This window comes from Falco biarmicus, chromosome 4, assembly GCF_023638135.1.
Source record: "Falco biarmicus isolate bFalBia1 chromosome 4, bFalBia1.pri, whole genome shotgun sequence".
Lineage (NCBI taxonomy): Eukaryota > Metazoa > Chordata > Aves > Falconiformes > Falconidae > Falco > Falco biarmicus.
This window is the reverse complement of record NC_079291.1, coordinates 47,521,687-47,547,815: the sequence shown is the minus strand read 5'-3', so window position 1 is coordinate 47,547,815 and position 26,129 is coordinate 47,521,687. Positions and strand designations below refer to the sequence as shown.

At 38.8% G+C, this 26,129-nt stretch overlaps 1 protein-coding gene across 15 annotated transcripts in view; it reads left to right on the top strand.

Moving 5' to 3' along the window:
* PARD3 (par-3 family cell polarity regulator) overlaps positions 1 to 26,129 on the top strand; it is a 459,181-nt gene that overhangs the window by 51,429 nt on the left and 381,623 nt on the right. The window lies entirely within an intron of this gene.

The following is a 26,129-nucleotide window of genomic DNA, read 5'->3' as shown; positions in this document are numbered from 1 at the left end:
GTATATCAGTGTTCCGTGTTTCCTGCATGTGTCCAAAAGTGGGAGTCAGTACAGAGGTTTTCAGGTTTTTTATATAGCTTGCTTGATAGATGTGAGAAGTCTGTTCCTCTTATGTTTTTCAAAACGTACAGGAAATCTTTTATTGAAATCATGGGGTTTCCATCCTTTGGTTCTTTAAAAGGTCAAGAAAGAAAAGGCGGCTGCAAAAATAAAAGAAAACCACCTTAATGCAGTGGAACAATACTGCAAAAAAATTTCATGTTACCATGCAAAAATGTTACCAGTTGGATATTTGCAAGAAACCATGCTGTTCTTAAAGTGAAGGGTTGGTGGATTGTTTTTCAGAAATCTTTTTGGGAGGAACTGCTAGTTACACAGAACTTGAGAAAATAATTATACACTGCTGGGTCTTGAGTGCTTTTGCGCTTTATTAAGTAGAGATTTAGATTGCAGTCAGTTAAGAGGTTTTTGGTTATTGACTGTTAGGATGAGGTTATAGATATTTGTGTCTTTGAATTACATGTTCAAACAGGGTAGGTAAGAAATTTTGTGGCAGACTGTAAAGTCATATGTAAATACACCACTTTTTTCTGCAAAGCCACATGTTTGCTGAAGCTCTTGAGGGTGTCTGAGCCTGACACAGACTTCAGTCTGGAAATGTATTTCAGGACCCTGCTCCTTCACAGACAAGATCCTAATTGCCTCTGTTGGAAGCAACAGGCATTCTGAAGGCTCCTTGAAAACTGGCCAAATGATGACTCTTAGGCTAATTTTTCAGAAATAAATACTTTGCCCACAGTTATTTCTTGTGACAAAATTTGACACAGTTATTTCAACCAGGGCTTTATAAAGAAAAATAATGTGAGGAGTCTTGGGACATGGAGACTCCTCGCTGTCTGAAATGTTTGGATTACTCAAGTTGTATAGAGTAACAGTGCTGAGTTTTCAGGAATTTCTTCCATAAAAATAGTGCCCAGCTAAGATTTCACGCAAAGCTAATTAAAACCTCTAGTTAGTTATCTCGTATTGAAGTGCTCGGCTGCATGATTAGTTTAACTTTTACTTACAGGACTCAAGGAGGCAGGTGCAAGTTGTCACTGTATACATATATACACACACATATATATGTGTGTATATATATGTTTTTTTTTTTTTTTAAGGTTACTTGAATCATGCACTTTTTAGCTCCTCATGTGCTCCTCCCTTCAGAAGAAGTTTGAATTCTGGTGACTTCAAGACTTCATTCTTTGCTGTTACCTTGCCTTGCCACCTTCTAGTGGGGTAATTCCTCACAGTGAAACTCTGTGGGTGTTTTTATGTGCATGACTAATAGTTGAAAAACTCTGACTGGAACTGAAACAGGCAAAGCCATTATTACAATATTGTTTTTGTACATAGATGGACAAGATACCTAGTAATTAGTAGTATTTATTTTTGCATTTGCCAAGCTCATATCCTCTGATTCTGTGAATCTGGCACGTCTCTACTGATAGCACTTAACAATTAGATTTCATTTTTTTGTAGGACCTTGTAGCATTGTTTGTGAAGGTGCAGTATAAATATGCTGTGCTGTACTGGTTTATATCCTTGAATTAATCATTCTCACTTGACCTGCAGGTTTGATTCTTTTCGAACATTTCACTCATTAGTCATTGTTTTTCAGTTTCCCATCTTATATTTTACAGCTGACCTTCCTGGTTCCCTTTAGATTTGGGTTGTTAGCTCTGCACTCTATGCTTCCTCTGTAGCAAGTGTATTAACTAGTTTTGTGTTAACAGAACCTGATATAGGTCTCATTAATGCAAGGTTCTGAATAAATCTCCATTTAATGAGGTTTTATATATATACACACATCAGCATATCTTTTAAAAACATTTAAACAGATGATGTCTAAACACTTAATTAAATTGTTACTGAAGTCTGTAGGATTAGTTATGCTCAAAATTAAACATGACACTGTATCTTTTCTTTTTAGGGGGGGGAGGGGAACACACAAAAATATCCAGGATATTGCAAAACTGAACACTAATAACTGTGTTCATTTTCACAAGGAAGTTCTTGAAGACAAGTTTGTTGTGCTGATTACTACCTATCATCTGTACTTTTGAAAATCAGTTTGTCTTCTGGTTCTCTAGATAGAAGGATCATTCTCATGGTGATATACATAAGTTTTGTCTTATTAATGTTGGTTTTATGCTATAATTGTTTGTACATTTCACATAAGCATGACACAGAATGTGAAGCAGCTAAGGACCAGCTTGTCCTTTTGATGGAGTTATTGCTTTATATAGTCAACTATATTAGTAAAATAAAACTCTAAGTAATTAAAGAATACATTTACTCCTATTCTACTGTCTCCATGGAGAAAATGTTCTATCCTGTAACAAATACAAAGACCCTGAGAGACAGCAGCTGTTCGGAATGGAATAAGAGAAGTATCTTTGATGGTGTCCTTCACATGCAGCATGGTAGAGTGACTTAATTTAGCTTCTTCTGTCCCTATATTTTGGTAATCTCTTGTCACTTACTAAAACAGAATGGATTCCAGTTGCTGTCTGGAATAATTTGTGAAGTTCAATGTTGTTCCCCCTTAAAAAAAGGAGAAAAACATAAACTACATGGAAAATTTGATTTTCCTAAGCTGTTTGTTCCTTTCTGAAACAGCTTTTCTTAAGCTCTTTGACGTAGATCATTCAGAAAGTGTATAATGAATTCTAATTTAGCTGGCATGCAACTTTGACATTTATATTACACAATATCACTACACATGAAGTTGCTGATGAAAACTTGGTTAATGCACTTAATGGGAGTAATAGTATTAAAAACTAGTAAATGCTCATTTGGATATTTTTTTTTCTTGGAAAACTTTTTGTGATTGATTGCAGTGCAAATTCTTTGTAGGTTTTATTATGGAAAGATATTTTTCAGTGGAAATACATCAGTGTTTTTTATATTTATCTGTCTTTGTATACATGAATGCAAATGGATTGTCTTGTTTTTGTTGGTTTTGAAAAATATTTGGCCACAAGAAACAAGAATCTGTTTTCAACTAGTGGCATCCATTCCAGTCCTAAGTATGATCATGTATGGTGCTGTTTGAGGAAGCTCCTTGAAAAGTTTGGGCAGATGAATAGCCGATACATCTTTTCCAGAAATAAAGAAGTAACTCCCATTAACTTGCTTTTACTCAGCTGCATAACCTATTTTCATTATTTTAAAAATATAGGTTTCTTGTGCATTTAGTGATTAGAACAATACTTTACGGATAGGTTAGCAAACAGTTTGGTTTGTATTTCGGTTACTTGTAAAAGTAGCCTTTTGTTTGAAGGCTCTCAAAAAACATATGTCAACTTGACACGTTTCCAGCTTGATGATAAATACTTGATGACCTCAGTTCAGCTCTTAGTAGGCAGATATTCTCAACAGCAAAAAACCTCCAACCAACTGAAGAAAAAGAAAATAAATACCCCAACCATCCTTAACCATGGTTTCTCCTGGCAGGCTGAGGCACATAGACACTTCAGAGATCCTCATACTTCAAGTGTGATATGAAAGTACTTATTAAGGATCTTATTAGGCCCTTGTTTATCCATGGAAAAAAATACTTAGGAAATTGTTGTGTAATCTCCTGTTTAAAGGTATAAGTATGTACTCCCAGTTGAATTTCCACTGAAATAGTCACTTGTATTTTGCACAACTAAAAAAAATAATTCTATGTGCAATTATATTTAATTTTTTCCTGCATAGTAATGCTCGGGCTGTTGCTTAGTGAAAAGCTTTGGAGATCAAAATCTGTGTTTGGTGTAACTACATTTCTGAAAAATCAGAGGCTTTCCTTACCAAGAGAACAACAAGGATCTATTATTGACAGCCACTGTTTTTGGTGAGCAGCTGGGCAAGTAGGGCTAGTTTGAAACAACATTGGGTATGAACCTAATGTCAGTTATTCATAAATTCATTTGTCCAAATGTATTAGGTTTCTGATAGCTTGGAATTAGCAACCTGTAAATGTGAAAGCATCAGCAGTTTATAATTTCCATCACTGTGCTTATAAATTCAACACTTCTCAAAAACAACCACTGTATTTTGGTGTATGCTTAGAACTGCAGCCTGGGTTTATTTCACTAAACCAAGGAATGGGCTTTCTTTGATAGACTTACTGTTTTCAAATATTCAATCAGCTCTTGACCCTGCATCATTTATACTTGTGCTCACTGAGTGCAGAGATTAAAAAAAAAACAACAGAGGGATATGGTTTGGTACTGTCTGGAGCAAAGTTTCATGCTTGCCACAGTGTCTGTGTGTGGTGGCAGTGTATGGCCTAGCTCACTGTAAGATCAAGGTGATGTTGGTGCTTACTGCTGTTTAGACGTACCTTTGAGCCTCCTAGAAAGACACAAGAAGTTGCTGTTTTGAGTGCAATACTGTTGGTGAGAATGGGATGGAGATTAATTTCCTAGACCTGTGCTGAAATGGAGTTTGTAAACATTAATAGAGTTAATTGACTACGTTGAGTAATCAAATTGCTGCTGAAATTCACTGTAATCAATTGCACTTCATTTGCATCTGCTTTCAGAGACCTATGGAGACTTAATACTATTATAAATTTAGTGCCCACTTGCTCCTAGTGTGATGGGAGAAAGTCTTTGAGCAGCTCCTTCACATAATATGAAGGCATATTAGGAGCTTTTCCCAGTGTAGTGGAAAGGAAATGAACTTTTGGTTTTTGTGTTAAACAGATGGTCAATTCTAAATAGTACTGTTGTTTTGTTTACTTCCTCTTGGAAAGCGCTGTTGAGTTAGGGAGGCATGTGATACACAAAATGTGGGTTTGGAAAGGATGACTGTATTTTGTTTGTAACAAATGTTAACTTGAAACCAACACAAAAATAAGCTCTATTTTGAGAAAATGCATTATGATGTTAAGGTTAAAGGCTAGCTAGGGACTGGAGAACTGTGATTACAGTATCTCACTGCTACTGATGTTGGTCCTGTCACTTTACCTTTAGGGACAGTTATCTGTAGTAAATTCTGGGTAGACAGTGACAACGTGGTGCTGGTAAAAAGAATAAGATTCTGGTAACCCTGTGTCTGTTCATTCTCTCCAAAATGTTAAAGAGCTTTTGAAGTTGATGAAAGTTGCACAGATAAACTTGTGTTATCTTTAGATTTCCATCAGCACATAATCAGAATATTCAAAAGTAGTGTTGTTTGTTCTAAATTTGGGTGCCTCTGCTTCTTAAGCAAATTTACAGCAGAATTTAAATTTGAATTCTCTTTGACTCTGCAACATAAGAATTTAACCCTTAAAAATGAGTAGAGAACAACAGAAACTTTTTCTTGTACCTCTGCAGCTTATTTCTGCCATTAACAGATTAAAAAACCTGGAGTGAATGAAAGAACATCTACGTCCAGTGCAGCAAATTGACAGCAAAACCTAAAAATGCCAAAAATTTACTAAAAAATGCGATTTGTAGTGTTTACAGTACCATGATTTGTATGCCCTTCTTCCTTTTTACTCAAAACTTACCCATCAAATTGAATTTCAACTGCTGCTATGATTAGCTCTACCACAGTGTGCAGCTTCTCTCCTCTTGTTCTGTGACTGCCTTCCTGCATCCCAGGAAAACAGGATGACCTTGAAACAATTTGTTGTTACTCATAAGTGACTTGGCAAAACACATTTTGAACATAAGGCATTCTTTTCTTGCAACAGCTTAAAATAACTACTTGAGCTTGGGAAAGTATTGATACTGGGATAGAAACCCTTTGTGTGATTATTTTGTGGTAAAAAATTCAAAGAGTAAAGTTTAACAATGAGGTCTTGATGTCATCTAGTATTATGCAGTGTTTTTTATTTTAATTACATTTTTAGAGATTGACAATTTGATATTAATCAAAGTTCTGACAAATTAGTTTCAAACAATGTCTCCTGTTTTAACTAGGTTTTCTTGCATTAACACTATTGAGTCATTATTACTGTCAGTACGATTTTTAGGTCTTGCTGATGGATTTAAAATAGAAAACTGAAGGGTTTGTGTGGTCTTTATTCCCACTTGTATTTAATGAAGACATATTTGGAAATAATAGTCTCCAAATATAAATATTACCTTCTGTCAAATAATGGAATTAAAATGCTTGTAGTATTTCTAATAAATAACTTCACAGTATTTATGGATGAAACTAAAACCCATGGAAGTGAGGAAATACTGAGCATAACATATTAAAATTGAAACGTGCATTTTCCAATCACTAAGAGATCCTAGATGTAACTAAATGTTGTCTCCCATCTGTAGCTCTTAGTTTTTAATCTTTCAGCACTGTCCTGCAAATTATTAATCTCATCATCATTTACTTTTTCTAGCTCTGTGAAGACTACATTTCTGTTCATAATTTTTTGGTTTTGAGATAAACTGCAATATCCCAGTTCCTTTCCTGTATTACTGAAGTAATTGTAGCAATGCATGAAGAATTCCCAGGTAGGAGAGAAGTGACGTTTGTATATTTGTAAATCAGTTTCTGTGGTGACCTGAAGAGCTGCAGGTAAATCTGACTTCTGAAAATGGAATGATTTGGTACAAACAGTTCTCTGAAGCAGGCGTGTGCATGAATATGATATTCTGGGGAAGACTACGACACTGTTATGAAGAGAAAATCATGCCTCACAAACTTGCCCATATTCTCAGCAGAAAGACGGACCTAAGCAACGGTGACTGGGTTAGTACAGTCAAAAACCCACAAACTTGCCACAGGATAAGAGGAGGGTTTTTATGGATACATAGTTGATTGGAAGACAGAAAATAGAGCATGAGTTGTTCAATATATTTGTAATTGTGAAAAAAGGGAGGGAGATTTGAGTACTGGAGTGACAAATTCCATTACTGTGTGTGAAACCAGACGTTGACTGTAAATGCTGGTTATGAAGGGTTGCAGAACTATCCTGTGATACAGAGGGAGTAGAGAATAACGTGGTGGATGAAATATCATTTTGGCAGATGTGATGTGCTTTTAGAGAGAGGCTCCATTAACTGAATGCACAAAATAATGAGTTCTGAGCTAGCTCTTATATTTTTGGTTTTGTAATAGACCTCTGGAAGCATTGGCTTATGCTGCAAGGTACAGCTCTGTGAGACGTAGGATCTAAGAAGGCTTCCAGCAGCTTGCCCTTGTGTCTGCCTCACCCCCATGTTGTCATCCCTGTCCTGCCACTTACCTCGTGCAGGCTCTGGCACTCTTTGGACCCCGTCTTCTAGCAAATCTGTTCACTGAAATGGCACAGGACTCCTCCTTGCAAAAATAACCAAATGTTTCTCTGCTATTTCATGGGCATTATCAGTTCACTGAAGGATCTGGCAAGCTGAGGAGGAAAGGGAGAGGACTTTGCTGCTGGGAGTGGTTGTGGTGTGAAATAAGTAAAAAGAGGGAGAGTGGGAAAATGAGTGGGCTGAGACCTTCCCTTTCAGTGCAGCAAGGCTGCCAGCAGCCATGCAGCTGCTGGAGTGGTCCCTGTGGTGAAACAGCGGGGGTACTGAAGGGATGGGTGATGGGATCTTGGTGCTGTACATGCTGGTGGTGAGCCCTCTACTCCTTCCAGCCACAAACCAAGCAACCAAAAATATTTTGTAGAAATAGCAAAAGCACAGAGCAAATGTTGACATTGATTGCAGGTATAGATTAAAGGCTTCTCTGCCAGCAGTGTCTAAATGGACCAGGACTCTCAGACTTGAAAAGAGGATGGAAGAAGCAAACTGTAGATGACTAAAATCAGAGGTGACATTGAGGAATGTTCTTTGTCTTTTTCAGTGCAAGATCTGGGGCGTCAAATGAAATTGACGTTTTCATTAGCAAAGTAAATGAAAGGATACGTGTTATGTGTAAACCACTATGTTTTGTTTTAAAAATTGGTTGTTGAGTGCTGTAGGTTCTTGTATTTAGGGGAACTATGAATAAATATAATCCAGACATTCTTCTGTATCTCTAAAGATTTTAAGGACCTCTGTCCTTTCAAATTTTATTTGTAATTTACTGCTTCTTATTTGGAAATCCTTTTGTTAACTCAAATCATTCTTGTTATGTTTCTTGGCCTGTTTTAGGTCTGATGTGCTTTTTATTGAAGTGATCAGGATTGTACTTGGTATTTGATACATAGTCAGATGCATTTTAGTGGACTTTTAAAGTTTATTTGCGCATTCTTAGTTTTAATTGCTTTTTTTTTTTTTTGGTGCAAACAGACATGATTAGAATATATCATAAGAGTAGCCATCTGCAAAAGTTTTTCAGACTTGCCTTGACTTCAGTTTTTATGATATATTAGAATACCTGTGATTTTTGTCAAACGCTGCAGATACTTCAAGAAGTTTTAGAGGACATATTTTTTTCTTGAGACATCATGGTTTAAAAGCACGCATAATGATGAATTGTCTGCTTATTTTTACTCTTCAAAAAGGTGATGCTTGTAAATCATGGGAACTGGTAATTTAAGTAGGGTCTCAGTTTGTGAGAAAGAGTCTCTTTAAACTTTGGTGAAAACCACAGAGTGTGTTGAAATGATGATGGTCTCACAGTGTCTAATATTAGTGACACTGAATGTCAATATGTGGCTATGGATGATGACTGCTACAGTATTATAAACCCATCACAATGAACAGATACTTTGTACTAAAAATATTTATAATGTTTTTTTTTCCTCTGTCCTGTAATAATTACAGATTCACTGCTTAGATCTAGTTGTAGATAATACGAAGCTTAGTAATTCTGCACACTGTAAATCTCCACAAAAATCTGCAGTGAGTCTAGAATTAGGCCATTATGGCTAATAAATGCATGATACTCTGATAGCTTTTCATTAATTTTAGCAATATCACTTTGTCCTAGAGGTATATTATTAATCCTACAATAAAGGAAGAAATTGCAGAAAAAGTTGGTTATGGGAATTCATTAACACTACCCTCTTACTCCTTGATATCGGCAGGGCTTAAAAGAAATGTTGTTCCAACTTCACAGATATTTCCTAACAGAGGTGGTGAGACTCATACGCTAGAGGACTGACCCATATTAAAGCTTAATTACAGTAATGGATGATCCTGCAAGTATAAATTATTCACACTTGTTTTATATGCGAAGTAGCGTCATGAATAAAATAAGGACAGGTTTCTGGAAAAGACCCTGGACAACGGCATAAGTTTGTCAAATGATAGTTTTCCTCCTTGTCTTTTAGCACAGATTTAAATCTGACAGCGTTTGATTTGCAGGCACATTCCCATATGCACAGCTTTGCACTTCGGATATATTTTGCTTGAAGGAAAACAATAACAGCAAGTCTTGGGGCTCTGCACCTTCGTAGTTCCTTGACTAATAGGTTATGCAAGGAAACATTCCTACCTAAACATAGTTCTGGTACAAAAGTTGCAATCTCAGCGCTCTGATAAGATTCCCACACTGTTACTAGGATGAAAATTTGTTAGTGTTACTCTCTTATCCAGTGATACCAATGGGTCTTAAGAAGTGCTGTAACTTCATAGTTATTCCCAGGAAGGATGACAAGATTCATACATAGGCTTGGACTTTATTTTCCAGTTGGCTTAGTAGATAAAAGTACCTCATAAGTTTGTAGTGTGAATAGTCTTTCAGACAAGGAGAGAAAAGGGAATATTTGAATTAGGTTAAAACAGAGCTCCTAATAAATGGGGCAGCTACCTCATGCTAAAGGTTCTTTCAGCATGTGACTTAGATCCAAAGAGAAGAAAATAGCACTGTCTTTTCCGGGAAGCTTTCACCAGTCTGACTTTTCAGGTACCTTCCTAGCAGTAGCCCAGAAAGGAAGGGGTTAAGAAGATGCTTTGAACCCAAAGTCTTCTGCTTCGTCCCCACACCCTGTTGGTGTACTTCCACACCCTCTTGGTGTGCAGGGAACTACCTTCCGTTCACCTTTAGCGTGCTCAGCAGGATAGTCACTACATTTTTCAGATTAGCATCACTGCTGAAGCCTCTTTGAGTTTATACAGCAAGAAGGAGTTCTGCCTGCTCTTCAGTGATATACAGCGTTGCAGGACCATCTGCTTTTTTCATTTGTACAACCTGTTGGAAGAACAGAAGTTGTTTTTAAGTGGGCTGTGTCGCTTGTAGGTTGCTCCACTTCTTCCTATAGGATTGAAGCCTGTTCCGTGGAAGCTTGATGGTACTGAGTTTTTGTTTTCTTGGGACGCTGTTTGCTTGAAGGTAACCATATTTTGGTGGATGAAATGGCAGACACACCTAAGAGGAAAATTACAAAGAAGTCATCGTCTTTTTCATATGATCGCCGGAGAGATTCAGTGAAAGTTAGGAGACAGTCCAAGTCTCTTAGCTTTAAGTCAGCTACATTGGGTGCTCAAAAAAAGCAGGCACAGAAAAAGCAGGTTTGTATTTGGATATTCCTCAAGAAAATATCCTTACTTCCTAAATTTTTAAAAGGATTGTAAAACTTGCTGTGTTAATACAAAGTGGAAAACAGTCTGCTGATTTGCAAGCTGTGTGTGAGTGTGTGTGTGTATATATGTACAAGCTTGTGTGCGGGTAAAGCTGATTTTTTTGCTATAATATTTCTTAATAGCTAGCTAAACCTTGTGTTAATTTTATTGCATGAAGAACCTGTATCTTTTCTGCTTTTAAGGCATGATTTATGATTTGTGTTTTTGTCTCAAGGATTTGCTTCTATAGTGTAATACGCACCCTGCGAGCTTTTGGTAGTGTGTGGTCTGTTGTGCTGAAACACATGATGGGTACTAAAACTTTTGAAATTATTATTCAGATTACAGCTGTTTCACTGCTCTTTGTTTTTGTTATTATTATTATTATTATTTTTAATGTTGAAATGTACCAGACTGAGAGCTTTAGGGAGTGAAATATTTTACTTATTTCAGAACAGGTAATGCAAGTCAGCAGCGGCACCTGTTCTGGTGGGACCAGTTCTTAGGGTTAGAGGGCAGCTTAATGCCTTGGCAGTGCTGCACTGCCATATAGTAAAAGACTTTAACACACAGGTCTTTATCTTTCATAGTTAGGATCTAGTTTAATGAAATTTCTCCAAAGGGAAGATGTAGTGTGTGCTGTAGTAAATGGAATAAAAACAATTGAATCAGTTCATGGAATGTCTTTGTATATTGATACCCGATCTAATCTAATATGAAAGGAGCAGGGAATCACTACCAGCCATCTCTCGCTCTGTAGTTGTGTGCACAGGGTGCCTTTTTGAAGGGTTTAAAGGAACTTTCCAGGGAATATTTAATTAGCTGTGTAGAACATAATGTGTTTTAATACTTTGCAAATAGTGTTTCCACAAATGTTTTAGAATAGACTAGATTTTCATTAGCAATATAAGTGAATTTCTCACAAGTAAGTAGTTTTCAGGCCCTGACCACCATCTGCTCCTAAATTTTAAGGACAGACTATCTGTTCAGATTTGAGTGGATTTGTTACTGACTCCAGTGTAAAGTCTGGTTTTAACTTAAAAACACAATTAATTTGACGTGTGTAGGTTCATATTTGTTTTTATTAATATTCCTATTCCTGACAACTCAAAATGTCTATTTAAATAGCAAAATACTGACTAGTAGAATACTAGGATATTCCTAGTTTGGTGTGTTTCTTTAGTATTAATTATGGTCACAGCTGACCTTTGTTTGAATCAAAGTTCCAGAAGTTTTAAATGAGGAAATATCTGAAGAAACCAGGAACACCTTCAAAAGGGCACCAAGCTCCGAGTTCTTTTCTGCCTCTATTATCAGATGTGATTTCTAAAGTAAAAATAATAAATCTAAATTTTACAAAGATCTAAAAAAACAATCTGTGACATCTGTGAGCCTTCATGTTCATTGGATCTTTTTGGGAAATAGAAAGAGTACTTACATTAATTTAAAAATTTCTTTTGTAGGTGCAAATCAGTGAGTAGTACCTGCATATTTCAATTTTCCCAGACCTTAAGAAGGTTCTTGAGGCCTCGCATCTTTTGGATAGCTGCCATGGTTACCGGCTGACCTCTAGTGGTTAATGAAAAATATGCTCAATTACAGAGTTCAAGCTGATGGTTGAACAAATCCCGAATGTGTATTCTTGGTGGTTTAATGATTTAATCCTCTAAGTTCTATTTTTATTGAAAAGAAGAAAAATTCATCTGCTTCAGCTTAGTCTTTTATGGTGTCACTTATGGAAAAAGTGTTTTTCTAAAATCGTTATTCACATGGAAGCGTGTCTGAATTGCGGTACTCATAGATGCAGAATTGTAGGAGTAGTTTTAAGAAACTTTTACTACTTTGGCTTGGTTGCAGTATGTTAGTGGGTGAAACGGCTGAAACGAAGCACTCCAGACAAAGCCCTGTTTTGATCAACTTTTATATTGGATAGATCTGAAGAAGGGTTTTTCTGGCTCGAGAATGTGTATTTTTCCCCCTCTTAAACGCTTCAGCTAACTGTAAAATAATAAAAAAGAGTAATCTATTTTCCCCTACAAGCTTGGGCTTGTTTCAGTCTTTAGATTGCTATAACTGAGACAAAACCATCCTTATCACCTCCTTGCTCTCCAGCCTAACAGCAGCTACTGCTGTGTGTGTTGGAAATGCTGTTGAACACAACGCAACTGCTTTTGTTATGGTTGAACTTTTAAAATACTGAAGAAAGTTACAGATTTGAAGTTACCAGAATCTGATCAGTTTTCAGCCAGCCAGACCTGACTCCACTCCGTACAGTGAAACTTCTGTGATTATGCAGGCTTATTCCAGGCCTGAGTTACTTAGTGAGCAATAGTTCAGTTATCGCAGCAGGAGATATGTTACTTAAAAATGCCTTTTTGTTGCTAGAGTGTCGTCCTTTTCCTTTCTGTCGTCCTTTTCCTTTCTGTCGTCCTTTTCCTTTCTGTCGTCCTTTTCCTTTCTGTCGTCCTTTTCCTTTCTGTCGTCCTTTTCCTTTCTGTCGTCCTTTTCCTTTCTGTCGTCCTTTTCCTTTCTGTCGTCCTTTTCCTTTCTGTCGTCCTTTTCCTTTCTGTCGTCCTTTTCCTTTCTGTCGTCCTTTTCCTTTCTGTCGTCCTTTTCCTTTCTGTCGTCCTTTTCCTTTCTGTCGTCCTTTTCCTTTCTGTCGTCCTTTTCCTTTCTGTCGTCCTTTTCCTTTCTGTCGTCCTTTTCCTTTCTGTCGTCCTTTTCCTTTCTGTCGTCCTTTTCCTTTCTGTCGTCCTTTTCCTTTCTGTCGTCTTAAAGTTTTTCTAATGAATGTTTGACATCTGAGAATATTTAAAACTGTGCGTTGGTCTTTGCTGTTTTAGCAGACAATAGTAGACTTCGCTGCTCACAATATATGAGGTTTTAGTTGGGTAGTTCCCTGGAGGAACAGGACTCTGTCTCTGCTTGTACAGGCAGACAAGCCAAAATCAGTTTTCTGAATGTTTTGGTAGACTGGTATCAATCAAAGCCTGTTAAAAGAATAATACTCTACAAAAAACTTTTCTGCTTCCTTGGCCTTTGTATCACTGACCTCCCTTTTTTGCAGAGTTTGATTTCTTTCTTCCTTTTTGTGGGAATATTTCCATTTTGATCTTTTTTCATAAAAAATTAAGATTCCTAAATTACTTGTAAAATGTTAACGAGAACCTGAGAACATTTTAAGAAGGTATTTGTCACTGTTTCTGAATTACAGTGATATGGCTGTGTTTAAGGTAAATTGCTGCACTTCTTGCTTTTTTTCATTAGCTTAGCTAATTTATTAGAAATTGAAAATCATGAAGTGTTCAAACCCAACAATTTCAAATAATCCATCTAATGTAAAAATGAATACCTTTGAAGATAATCTTCCCATCAAATTATTTATTACTACAGATCACTTTTAAAATTCTGTTGATTTCCCTAGACCTGCCTGTTCTGAGGTAGAAAATCTGACAGTAATTACTTTCACTGGCTGCTTATGTTGTCATATTAGTCGATTGGGATGGAAAACCACATAACAGAAATATGTAGGCGGTAACTTCTCAGGTGTACAAGTGTTATGCAACATAATCTATAGTTTTAGGAGAAGAGGTTACCTCTTTTTAAGTTTTGAATGAAGAACAAATTCAGTTACATGAAATAAAACCTATAAATAAGTTTTTGAAAATTTGAGATAAGATCCTTGTGTGCATGGGAACATAAAGAAATCCAGTGCTATTTTTAGATGTTTTGTGAGAGCCTCTCAAATCCTGTTCCTCTCTGTCATCGCCAGCTGACTGATTACTGTGACACGGGCTGGGGCCTCAGTGGATTAATTAAGATCTGAAACTGTTTTCCTGATAACTACTTATGTTTTGGATACAAGGTTTTGGAACTTGGCAGGGTTTCAGGCTCATACAAGAGTGTAAAGAGCTTGCATAGACTGCAGATTCATGATTTATTCCTGTATATTCCTATTTTTTTCCCCATGGAATGCTATAGAATTGAATTGGATAGCTTATTTTTTCTCTTCTTTTTAACTCTATAGTTCCAGAGCTGTGTGGGATGCACTGTCCACTATCCCAGATGTGGAACAGTATGTACAAAGAAGCTGTTGTTAGGAAACCTCCAAAGTCCTGTGTTTAAATATGACTCAGTTAATAGGAGTGCTCTGGATCCCTTGTTACGAGCATCTAAAGCAGACAAAGGCCTGTGAGTTACTCTTTCTGCTTTCCTATTAGAAGGAAACACTGAGTGGAAAAACAGCACTGGGAAGGTTGGGGATTTTATAGAAGGGCTACTCAAAGAGAGCAATGGTTTGTCACATTAAACTCTGTGGTAAGGAGCATATATGTACCAGGTGTGATGCTACCGGTGTGTGACAGGTCTGGTGAGAAAAACCCATGGCACCAATGCCAGCAAAAGAAGTTATTTGTAATCTGTTAAGAAAAATTAGGGAAGAGAGGAATCTCAAATAATTAATTTTTGGACATTCCTTTTGAAAACAGTGATCTGCAATTGCTTTTCTTTCTATCTTTTGCAAGAGCTTGCTTTGAAGTCTCTTGGGAATCTTGAATATTCTCTCTGTGGAGAAGGAAGTCAGTTGAAGTGCAAGGCTTCAGGGTTTGCTTTGAAAATCTGATCCTGTTTCTTTTAAAATTAAACCAGACAAGCATGCAAAGAGAAAAGCATGTGATGCATGTAGCAGAGCGCTGGGAGATAAGAGTGTCTATGCTCCTCTGGCAGCTGGGTGGTTAGAAGAAACTTGGTCTATTAAAACTCATTTGCTCTGGAGCATGGCCAGCTCTTAACAGTGGTGGTTAGCTGTTATTATTAAAACTATGATCATAGCAGCGCAAGGTGGGTCGTAGCTGGTGAAGTAAGCCCGCCTTGAGTTAAATGCAGAGTAAAATCAGAGCAGAATGGTGCAGTAGCAAGAGGCTTGGCCGTCATGAGCCTTGAGTTCCTGCTTCCCTTTTCTTACTGAGGCTTGTTTGTGAAGACTGTGGTAGATGTGTGTCGCAGCACTCTCCAAACTAGCCGGCTGCAGCAAGGTCTTTTACTATCTCATGCCAGCATACTCCCTCTGCTGCCTTCTCCTAGTCTCTCCTCATCCAGGGTGCTCCTTCTCTCTCCTCTCTTCTGTCTGCTTCTTTCTCCTCTCTTTTCCTTGGCTGCCTGACCACTTAACAGAACCAGCCACAGCTGCGCCTTATCTACATCAGCCAACCCACAGCTGTATATTATCAATGTTAATTAACCCAGCTTCATTCCTCTACAGATGTGTGCACTAGAGTGCTTCCTGCAGCAATGTAAATCTTTGTGCCTTGGTGGTGGTTGATGAGATGGTGTTGGTTAATGCCTTCCTCTGCTGATTTCCAGCATGCTGAGAGAAAAGTCACCCTCTCCCAGAGGCGGCAGGTTCCTTCCATTGGCACCTTGTCCTGGTGGTTAATATGGCGTCACATACGGTCACACCATCTCGGGACATACTTTGTTGTGGTGTTGAAATAACAGCATGTTGCCAGGAGCTTTTCAAATTTAATTGGCGATTTCGTTAATGCAAGCAAAGTATTAGGCTTTATTTTGACAATTTTACAAGTTCATCTGATCTAAATTGAGCTATTATTTTTAATTCTGCCTGAGTAATTGTCGTTATAGCTCCCACACTTTTGGATTCTGAAAGGTGTGGCTTTGTGATGGATTTTAGCTGATCTAAGGCAGTTGTGCTGCTAAGGAGAGTGGCTTCGTGCTCTCCCTGGCCACCCCCCTGGCACCAGCACTAGGAATTGTTGGTTGTGCCGAGCAGGGTCGGGGTGCTGGTTGTTCTGAAAACTAACCTTGCCAGAAAAAAAGGACAGTGGTCATGGAAGAAGAGGTACAGACAAAGGTCTCTGCTGTGAGGAGCAGTCTGGAGGCTGCGAGTGGCTTCAGTGTCTTCAGAGCCATGAATGTTAACAGCAGGGCATGAGTCTCCATCACCAAAACTGAATGGGAATGGCCTTCAGGGGTCCAACCCTGCCTGCCAGGGGAGTGAAAGGGCAGATCAGGTGCCTGATTTGGCAGGGCACTGCAGCACCCAATGTAGAGCAGCAAGGAGGTGCAAAGGAAGGTGGGTCCTCACTCTTGCTTGTGCTCACAAAGGGCTGGTGGTGACCCACAGAAGACCGGGTTAAGTTTGGCTGAATGCAATATGCTGAGCTGATAGATTCTACGTGTATTCACCAAACTTGTTGCAGCAGGTGATACCTGCTCTGCCTTGGTTGATGCTTTTGATCTGCTGTTGAAGTGTAGGCACACACCGAGTGAGAAACAAAACAGTCACAGTATTGCAAAATGACTGAAGTTGGAAGGGACCTCTGGAGTCACCTAGTCCAACCTCCTGCTCCAAACAGGGCCAGTTTGCGCAGTGCCTGTGCAGTCTGGATATGAGCATCGCCAGGGATGGAGATTACACAGCCTCTCTGAGCACCTGTTTCAGTGTGTGCTGCCAGGATGAAAAAGTGTTACCAAAGCCTAATCTGAATTCCTAGTGTTGCAACTAGTGTCAGTGTTGCTTCTCCTCCCACTACTGGTCACCTCCCAGGAGATTTCAGCTGTTTTCGCTATGTCCTCCTATTACGCCGTAGAAGACAACAACAAGCTTCTCTTAGCCTCCTTAAAATTGAACAAGCCCAGCTCTCTTGGCATCTCCTTGCATATCCTGTGGTCCAGTTCCACCATGCTGATGGCCACAGTTGGATGTGCCAGCCACACTCGTGCTGTCATAGCCTGGTCTGCAGGCAGCTGCCTTCACCATGAGGGCACACTTCTGACTCACCTTCTAAGTGCTGCCCAGGAGGGATCTGCCTGTCCTTTTCTGCAAACACGCTCAGCACCCAACTGGCACCCAGCTAGTGCTGCTGCACGCTGATTATTAATTTAAAATTCTTGGTGACATTCCATGATTAGCAAGGAAGCAACATACTTCCCCCCCCCTAAAATCCCCACCTGACTTTTGCTGTTTTCTGTATATATTTTTCTTGCTGCTTATTTTCCTATTTGTGCAGGATTATATCCTCAGAATGAGGATGATGCATTTCAAAAGATAGTGTTGTTGGCTGCAGCAATGCCTTCCTAGGTTTAGCCGTTCTATTCCAATTAAGGAGGGAACAAAATTCCAAATACAGACATACAGACTAGGTGGGGGAAAAAAAATGATGTTTGAACATACCTCCCGGTAACACTCCATTTCAAAATGCTCATATTCCTAGCACTTTAGCAGAAACAGAAGACTAGTGCTTTAGTACCCTTCAGTACTTGAAAGTACCTTTTAGGTGCTCTGCCACTGGTTTTGTGGAACAAAGAGAGTTGCATGGCTTAAAACTTTGCATTATTTTGTGCTATTTATGCAATTTTTTGACATGTTTTTTGAACGGTTACTGTAGTTCTGTGTGCATGGTCTTTGCTTTCATTTTAATACTATTAGAAAAAGTTATGGTCTAATGTTTTGGAATTTGCTGATTGAAAATTATTTTATCCCGTTTGCAACTAATGAGTTTCTCAGATTTGTAATAGCAACAAAGTTTTGCCCCCTGTTGTTCTGTGTGAGAGTGAGCGAGCATTTTGCTTTACAGCAGATTGATTTTAATGTTTCTTGGAAAAAAAGGAAAGAAAATTAATTTTAATTATCTTAAAATATGTCCCCTGGCTCAAAGTATAGGTCTCCGACAGAAATCAAGCAATGTTTTGCTTTCTCAGCAATTTCTGTCACTTGAAGAGTGAGTTGATCATGGAGGTAATAGCACATGGGGAAAATCCAGTGGGAGCTGTCTGATTTCATACATGTTTCAGTTCAAGCACTTAGATTCTTTTGATTTGTGGACTGTAATTTTCACTGACAGTATTACTGGCTTTTAGAAGAACAGCCCCTGACAGATGACATTCATCTAACCAGCTGCCGCCTAATCTGACTTTAGGCTGCTGATTGCATTGTCTAACTGATTGGCAATACAGTAAGCACTAATGACTGTTTATCTGTTATTTAAAATAAACAGAAAATAGTGAGAGTGATGGTCACATTTCACACTTCCACTGTAGCTAGCTTCTTGTCATCTGTTGTGATAGTATCAACTTCAGTGACTGACAGCTTTTCTTCTTGGATAATTTCTTTGGGAAAACTCAACATTGTTTTAATTTTCTTTTTTTTCTACCGCAGCCTTTATTACTCTAGTTTTCAGTACAGTCAGGAGTAGTGAGAATCTCATGTGGTGTGGGTTTAAAACTGAAAAAAGGAGAGCTTAGTTTGATTGTCAATCTTATGAAAAATATCTTTCAAATGAATTAGCTGTAGTCAAGAAATTATCAGTACAGTTAAGAAAATAACAGAAATAGTATATTACAGATTTAGAAGCATAGAATTGTTTAGATTGGAAAAGACCTTTGAGATCATAAAGTCCAACCGTTAACCCAGCACTGCCATGTCCACCACTAAATCATGTCCCTGAGTGCCACGTTACACATCTTTTAAATACCTCCAGGGATGGTGAGTCAACCACTTCCCTGGGGAGCCTGTTGCAATGCTTGACAACTCTTTCCATGGAGAATTTTTTCCTAATATCCAATCTAAACCTCCCCTAGTGCAACTTGAGGCCGTTTCTTCTTGTCAGCTGGGAGAAAAGACTGACCCCACCTGCCTACAGCTTCCTGTCAGGGAGTTGTGGAGAGCAGTAAGGTCTCACCTGAGTCTCTTCTTCTACAACTTTTTTTAAAAAAACACTTCCCTCAGCTGCTCCTCATCAGACTTGTGCCCCAGACCCTTCACCAGCTCCTTTGCCCGTCTCTGGACACGCTCCAGCCCCTCTGCGTCCCTCCTGCAGTGAGGGGCCCAGAACTGAACACAGGATCGAGGTGCGGCCTCACCAGTGCCCAGTGCAGGGGGACGATCGCTGCCCTTGTTCCGTTGGGCACGCTGTTTCAGATACAGGCCAGGATGCTGTTGGCCTTCTGGGCCACCTGGGCACACTGATGGCTCATGTTCAGCATCAGCCAGTACCCCAGGTCCTTTTCTGCCAGGCAGCTTCCCAGCCACCTTGCCCCAAGCCTGTAGTGCTGCGTGGGGTTGTTGTGACCCAAGTGCAGGACCCAGCACTTGAAAGTGGCTCGGTGAGTACTTCCACCAGCTCCCTCAGTGCCCTTGGGTGGATCTTATCTGGCCCCATAGACTTGTGTGGGTCTCAGTGGTGTACCAGGTTGCTGACCATTTCCCCTGGGATTATGGAGGCTTCATTCTGCTCCTTGTCCCTGTCTTCCAGCTTAGGGGCCTGGCTACCTGGAGAACAACTGGTCTTAATATTAAAGACTGAGGCAAAGATAGCATAAAGTACCTCAGACTTTTCCTCATCCTTTGTCACTATGTTTCCCCCTGCATCCAATAAATGATGGAGATTTTCCTTAGCCCTCCTTTTGTTGCTAATGTATTTATAGAAACATTTTTTATTGTCTTTCATGGCAGTAACCAGATTAAGTTCTAGTTGGGCTTTGACCTTTCTAATTATCTCCCTGCATAACTTCACAACAACCTGAGTTGCCTGTGCCTTCTTCCAAAGGTCGTGAACTTTTTTTTTTTTTTTTCCCCTAAGTTCCAGCCAAAGCTCTCTGTTCAGCCAGGACAGTCATCTTCTCTGCTGGCTGGTCTTTTGGCATGTGGGGATGGCCTGCTCCTGCATCTTTAAGATTTCCTTCTTGAAGAATATCCAGCCTTCCTGAACTCCTTTACCCTTCAGGACTGCCTTCCAAGGGACTTTTATCAACCAGTGTTTGCCTTCTGGAATTCCAAGGTAGCAGTTCTGCTCACCACCCTCCTTACTTATCCCAGAATCGAAAACTCATATCGTTTCATGATTGCTATGCCCAAGACTGCCTCCAACCATCCCATCACCCACAAGTTCTTTTCTGTTCCTAAACAACAGGTTTGGTGGGGCACCTTCCCTAGCTGTGCCAGAAAGTTACCTTCCACACACTCCAGATAACCAGAGGAAACCAGACTGTTTCCTCGCTGTTATATTGTATTTCCAGCAGACATCTGGTAAGTTGAAGTCCCCTCAAGAACAAGGACTAGCGATTGTGAGACTTCTCCCAGCTGCTTACAGCATTTTTTGTCTGCACCTTCATCCTGGTTGGTGGTCTATTAGAGACTCCCACCATGATATCTGCCTTGTTGGCCTTCCCCCTGATTCTTACCCTTTAACACTGAACCCTATTGCCACCATCATTAAGATCTAGACAATCGTAACCCTCCCTGACACACAGGGCTACGCCATTGCCTCTCCTTCCTTGCCTGTCCCTTCTGCAGAGTTTATAGCCTTTCATTGCAGCATGCCAGTTGTGTGAGGCACCCCATGTTGCCATGATGGCAGCTATATCATAGTTTTCCTGCTGCACGATGCCTTCCAGCTCCTCCTGGTTTTATGTTCAAGCAGAGCCAGAACTTCTTGTAGGAGTACGATGGTTTCAAATATCTTTCCTCAAGCAGTTTCTGAAGCACAGGGTAGAATTTATGACCAAAAGTTGTAAAGAAGTTAAAAGCAGTGCAGAACAGGATGGTGGTTATGGTTCTTCCTAATGATCAGAAAAAAATTTGCACAGGGGTTTGAACTTGTATCTGCTGTATGTCATATGTATTAAAATGGATGATTAGAAAACTTACTGTAAACAGGTCTTTACTTATTTCTGTGCTGATCATATTTAAAATGGGTTATGGAAGGTTTTCATAATACGTTTTTCTACTTCCTCTGTTAATACTTTAAAAAAACCCACAAAACAAAACCCCTGCAACACCAAAGAAACACCACACAATTGTTTCCTGTTTCCTGAAAAGAAAACCCAAGAAAACTGAGGTAACAACGACTGCAGTTTATTTGTGTTTCATTGCTTTCATTCAGGTTTTGTTGAGAGGAAAATCAAACATGAAGTCTCATAACTTTGTGCTTGTGAGAACAGCAGTGTCCCACAGTCTGTCACTCTTGATTTTTTCATTAAAGACTGTTTCAACTTTTAAAATATTTAAGACTTGAAACATTCCTATTAAGCTTCCTTAAATTCTCTTTCACAGTCCTTGCTTTACTGAATTACCTTCTCTTCCTTTATTAGTACTTTGGCATAATAAGGCAGAGTACATTGATTTCTTTGTTTTGAATATTAAGTCATTCTTGTTGCACATTTTTCATGACAAATAGCTGTCATAAATCTGTCAGCTGTCAGGAACGGAAGGCAGCTTTGAAAACTTTTAAAATATTGCAATGCATTTTCATCAAAACAAGTTGTCAGCAGGGAACATACTTCTTTTCTTGACACTGCCATGCTGCATTGATGAATGACACTGGGCAGTGGTGTTTCACTTCCTGGCAGCAGTGGAGTACAGTACCAGCGTTGCAGATGCAGGACTGAGACATCCGTCTCTAGAAGCCTGCTGCACCTGTTTGCTTCGTGGGTGGGTGATGGAGCACTGACACAGGCAGTTGCTTATGGACACAGATAGAATTGCATTGCGGGAAACAGTTGCAGGGTGGTGGTGAAGTAGTTCATTGTCATCTTAGAATGAAAATGATATCCTGAATCATTAAAAATGTTGATGCTTGCTGTTATAAAGCAGTTCACTGAACTTTTTAGTACTGGACATGTTAAAATATGTTCACTTACTAAACTATAATTGATTCCTTTTTCTTCCTCCTTCCACACTTTGTCAGAAGTTTGGTGGGCTGAATTTACTTTGATGTGGATAAATAACTTGAGCATTGCCTTTGGCTTAATGTCTTGGAGTCAGATGACTTTTTAGTATTTAGATACCTGAACAGCTACATTTGGTTTACAGAAGAGGGGAGTAAACTTTTTTCCTTTCCTTTCCTCTTTCCTTTCCTCTTTCCTTTCCTCTTTCCTTTCCTCTTTCCTTTCCTCTTTCCTTTCCTCTTTCCTTTCCTCTTTCCTTTCCTCTTTCCTTTCCTCTTTCCTTTCCTCTTTCCTTTCCTCTTTCCTTTCCTCTTTCCTTTCCTCTTTCCTTTCCTCTTTCCTTTCCTCTTTCCTTTCCTCTTTCCTTTCCTCTTTCCTTTCCTCTTTCCTTTCCTCTTTCCTTTCCTCTTTCCTTTCCTCTTTCCTTTCCTCTTTCCTTTCCTCTTTCCTTTCCTCTTTCCTTTCCTCTTTCCTTTCCTCTTTCCTTTCCTCTTTCCTTTCCTCTTTCCTTTCCTCTTTCCTTTCCTCTTTCCTTTCCTCTTTCCTTTCCTCTTTCCTTTCCTCTTTCCTTTCCTCTTTCCTTTCCTCTTTCCTTTCCTCTTTCCTTTCCTCTTTCCTTTCCTCTTTCCTTTCCTCTTTCCTTTCCTCTTTCCTTTCCTCTTTCCTTTCCTCTTTCCTTTCCTCTTTCCTTTCCTCTTTCCTTTCCTCTTTCCTTTCCTCTTTCCTTTCCTCTTTCCTTTCCTCTTTCCTTTCCTCTTTCCTTTCCTCTTTCCTTTCCTCTTTCCTTTCCTCTTTCCTTTCCTCTTTCCTTTCCTCTTTCCTTTCCTCTTTCCTTTCCTCTTTCCTTTCCTCTTTCCTTTCCTCTTTCCTTTCCTCTTTCCTTTCCTCTTTCCTTTCCTCTTTCCTTTCCTCTTTCCTTTCCTCTTTCCTTTCCTCTTTCCTTTCCTCTTTCCTTTCCTCTTTCCTTTCCTCTTTCCTTTCCTCTTTCCTTTCCTCTTTCCTTTCCTCTTTCCTTTCCTCTTTCCTTTCCTCTTTCCTTTCCTCTTTCCTTTCCTCTTTCCTTTCCTCTTTCCTTTCCTCTTTCCTTTCCTCTTTCCTTTCCTCTTTCCTTTCCTCTTTCCTTTCCTCTTTCCTTTCCTCTTTCCTTTCCTCTTTCCTTTCCTCTTTCCTTTCCTCTTTCCTTTCCTCTTTCCTTTCCTCTTTCCTTTCCTCTTTCCTTTCCTGTCATACATCTTAAAAGAATTATAGTTAACATCTACTAATTAGTAAAAACCCAAGACTTTAGTCCCTCCAGATGATAAAGTGGTGGTTTAGTAAGCAAACAAACTCTATAATAAACTATTTTATTTTTTGGGCATGTAGCCATCCTTGTTGTTTCAGTAGTTTGCAAGTTAAAAGTTTGTGACTGTAGGCAGCAGGGTCCAACCAGAGTGGGGTAGGTCTTCAGGGCATTTCTAATCTAGCCCTTTGCCTCTTCGCTGTCTGGTCTCTATTCAGATACTCAGTCTTTTGAGTGGCCATCAAATGCAAATGAGTAGGGGTATTTGCTAATAATTTAAAGGATTAGTTTGTAAAGATGTTACAAAGCTGGTGTATGATGCTATAGCGGTGCTAAGATTAGGATGACTGTCTTTATGTACCCATTCATCCCTTTCCCTTTCCTTTTGTGGCTGCCAAAAAGCAACTAGATTTTTGTCTGGCAAAATAAAAAAAAAATAGGCTGTTATATGTACGCTCACTTTACTTTTATTGGGAGGAAAAGTGTTTGCCTAGCCCCTCTGAAGGTATTGCATTTATCTTATAGAAAGGTCAATCTTCAGATTTCCAATGGACCTCCTAGATATCTTATGGGTATTGAATCCAGGTGAAACAAATATTTGGAACTGCTCTTACCTGTTCTTAATTGTTTCCAAATGTCTGGCCTGGTGATATGGAGCCCAGATAGGCTACTTCTAAATCATTCCTGAAGTTGATAGGTACCTATTGATGTAATCAGTGAATTCGTGTGTTGGTAACTTTGCAGAGATTAACACATTAATCTTTTGCTGCATTTTAGTAAACACTTCATTATTCTCATACTCTGAAATTGAAAACTTGTTGCGGATTTGGACCTAGCTTGTCTTAACACTCATACTGTTTAGATCAGTATTTTGGTTGGACTCATAAAATATAGCAGCTGTATCTCGTGCTTTGATGAACAACAACAACAAAAAATCTCTTTAGATTTATGGGTTTTGTTTCAAGTTTCTCTATTATAATCCTAAAATTGTACTATAATCTGAAGAGAAAACATGCCCCTTTTAAAAAATACTAGTTATTAATTTCCAAGATGAAGACTGAATTTTTAAGTAATCTTTTCTTTCAATATTTTTTCAGGTTTATCTTTCAGTCCTGACTTATTTTCTTAATTCTACTGCTAGAAAAGCTGGTTTTACAGAGAGACTGAAGTGAAAAGGCATATGGTTTTTTATTGCTGTTGTGGGATTTACTTCTGGAGCCATGACAAAATTAGTAAGGGGAAAGGAAAAAGTAATAGGGCTTTTTTTGTTAGTTTTACCTTCTACTTCATTATGTGTTTAGTTCAGTAGATAAATCAATAGCAACATCTGTAATACAGTGAATTAATTTAATGGAAGAAATTCAGGAGCAGTGTATCAGTGACATGAAAAGTTTCAATGTAGACAGAATTAAGGCAGTACCTTTCTAAATTTTTTTTAATAAAACCTTTTAACATGACAGAAGATTAAAGAAATTAAAAAATAATTTCTAGATTTTTAGAAGAAGATAATTCTGGTTCAGGATATAAGCATAATTTACAGAAAACCCAGTGATCTAACTGTGGTAAGATGTAGATACTTCACAAGTCCAAACATAATTTTTATTCACTTTGGAAGGTAAATCTCATCTGTGTAGAAGCAGTTATATTTAATTTATGATAATCTTGTTAACAGAAATAGACATTATGCAGAAGAAAACAAGTAAATGAATGCTCAGATTTTTTGTAGTTGCAGATAAGACTGTCCTTTCAAAAAGCAGCAGACCAGTGTTCAAGGGGAGAGTGTATGGCATATAGTAGCCTGGATCGTTCAATAAATTCCTTTTTGAAGAAGAAAGCAGAGCAATTTTAAGAGTGAAGCATGAGTCAGGACTGTTTGAAGGAGAGAGGATAGTCAGATTTTTCTCCTGGAAGTTAGCCGAACAGCTGGAGGACCTCTGGGGAAAAGTGCTTTTTCACCGCTTCTGTGGCTGGCTGTGTTTTGACTCTTGTCACAAGCATCCTGTGTGACTGTGGGCAAGTCTGCTTGGGAGAAATTGTTGGCATTACACACATCAGTAATGAGAAGAAGGAATGTGGTATGGCCAGCTTCAATTTTGTTATACAATCCAACTGCATGTAAGCAGGAGTGGGGTCAGAGTTGGCAAGGAACAAACGTGAAGGAAGTATTGCTCATTGTATGTGTTGATGTTTTTATGAATCTGATCTTGTGGAAAGGGGTTGACATGTTTTCTATCTCATAAGATAAAATATGTTTGTTAATATAAGTCATATTTCACAAATCTGGTGGGATTCGTTTGGTGGGATTAGGATGATCAAATTTATATTCCTTGCTTAGATTTCTGAAAGGTGTTTTATAAGGCTGGTCTCCAAAACCTCTAGAGTAAGACTTCACAGCCCTGTGAGAAAGTTTGTCTATAGATAAGGGAAGAAGAATTAAAAGGAGGAAATAGAAGGGAAGGGTAAATACTGGGGTTTTATTGTCAATAGTAGAAGGTCACCAGCAGTTTTTTTCAGAGATGACTGACTGAGACTTGTGCTCTGAACCAGAACTATAAATGAGCTATAGAAGGAAGTAGGAGACAGCAAAACTGAAGGATGATCCTAAGCTGTTTATAGAGTGGTAGAGATTGGGTCTGCACAGTCTTTCATGTTTAGTGCTCAGAAGATTGAATGATGGGCATTACAATGATAGAAGATTTAAATGTTGAGGGTTTGTA